The sequence below is a fragment of the Pteropus alecto genome, unplaced genomic scaffold (genome assembly GCF_000325575.1).
Source record: "Pteropus alecto unplaced genomic scaffold, ASM32557v1 scaffold79, whole genome shotgun sequence".
NCBI classification, from domain to species: domain Eukaryota; kingdom Metazoa; phylum Chordata; class Mammalia; order Chiroptera; family Pteropodidae; genus Pteropus; species Pteropus alecto.
The window spans coordinates 8,213,077-8,214,945 of record NW_006494612.1 but is presented as its reverse complement, the minus strand read 5'-3'; the positions used below and the strand labels follow the sequence as shown (position 1 = coordinate 8,214,945).

Sequence of the window (1,869 nt, the reverse complement as noted above, 5' to 3'; positions counted from 1 at the left end):
GAGCCTCCAACCAGATGCTTTCAAACTAAAGCTATTAGGCTAGTGGAAGTTGGTTGAGTGGATATTCTTGAGGACTATAAAAGAGATCTTGTTTCTTTTAAAAACCGTCAAAGCAAGTATCCAAAGAATGAGATGTACTTCAGCTTTTAACTATGATTCTGGGACATGCTTATGGAAGAGCAAAATAATTGGTAGTTTTCAAGCCTGAAATGTTGGTACATTTGTTAATCAAGAAGTCAAATCAGGTTTTAAATAATATTTTCCTCTATTATTAGTCTTCAAAACTGGGTTCAAACTATATTTAGTCTATAATTGATGAGATATTATACACATTTTAAGCAGAAAGACTTTAAATATGATCAACTCCATGCTTTATTAGATCTTATACTACCAGGATAGAGTGATTCTGTGAGAGAACACACACAGTAAATACAGATTGTAATATAGACATGTATTTCTGTTCTAGCAATAGGACAAAATATTTACATCAGGAATACCAAGAAAACTTTGAAAGTACAAGTTGCTTGGTGTCTATATAATGCTTCTGTCTTTCAATATTACAAAAAAAGTTCTCCAGTAAGTCTCCCATACCTACTTCTCATTCCAGCATGATATGAGACCTCACTGTGTTTTAGAGTTCATTAATTAGAATATTCTCTATTATAAAAATATGGTTCACTTCTCCCTGGGAACTATTCATACTAGATTTATATTAAAAACTGATTCTTTGAGAAAATAAGGGTTTAAGGCTTGAGGTGGTGCAGAATAATCATATTTTCATCCCTTCTTTCTTTTATTTAATAGCCTGAATTCATTTTGATCTACCAAAACCAAACAAAATTCCTTCCTTTAAAAGCCTTGATTTATAATGATCCGAGGAACAAAAGAGAGATGTGTTGGGAGTTCCCAGTGGAATGGACCGGTGTTTCCTCTGTCACTGCTGCACCGTAGAGACTTTAGTGTAAACTCCGGGAAAGAGACAAGAGATGTTAAGGGTATAGATAAAGTGCTCCAATTATTTTTCTTCTTTTATTGGGCTGTAACTTTAAATGACTATTCTAGGTTTATTTTTTTCAGGAATGTCTGCTCCTTTCATATGAGTACTCGAACAATTTTATCTGGCCCAGAAATGGACATATTTCTGATAAGTGAATGTGGAGAGCTGATATCCCCATTTCAAAGAAAACTACGGCAAACCAGAGAGAGCTAGTTCTCAGTAACTTTCAAGGAGACACATTGACACAGGCCGGTAGCCTTCCGTGGGTGCCTTGGGCCTGTACTTTGGACTCTTCACTGCTGTTCTAACAGGTGAGGCCCCAGATGCAAATATTTGGTTTAACCCGTTATTACTGTAAACACTGCAGACCTTGGTACGATGTGAAGTATAGAATTTATAGATGTTTGCACAGCCATTGTTAAAATAATTGTGAATTCAACCTTCTTATTTCTTTCTTTCTTTCTTTTTTTTTTTTTTTTTTTACGCCTATAGCACCTGGTCTTCCTAGGTGGTCTCCCATCCAAGTATTAACCAGGCCCAACCCTGCTTAGCTTCTGAGATCAGCCTGGATCGGGCATGTTCAGGGTGGCATGGCCGTAGACTACAACTTTCTTATTTCTAAAGGCTTACCAGTCTGGCTGGCATTTGGGAAGAGTTTGGTAAAAGTAGGTGAGCACAGGGTTAGGGAATGAAAAAATGGAGACAGCTCGAATGGGACATTCAGGCAGAAGTCAGAGCATGGAGCAGTTGTCCAAAGGAATCCAAATTTCAAATCAGCACAAGAAAGGCAATAATTAATAGCTCAATATGGTGTACATCAAAGCTAACCTCCATTCCACACAGATTGTTCCTCTTTACCTTTTGCCCATGAC

At 37.1% G+C, this 1,869-nt stretch overlaps 1 pseudogene; it reads right to left on the bottom strand.

The window, feature by feature from the left end:
- Nucleotides 1-1,480: 1,480 nt before the first annotated feature.
- On the bottom strand, nucleotides 1,481-1,599 carry LOC112474311 (annotated as a pseudogene).
- Between the last annotated feature and the right edge of the window lie 270 nt (nucleotides 1,600-1,869).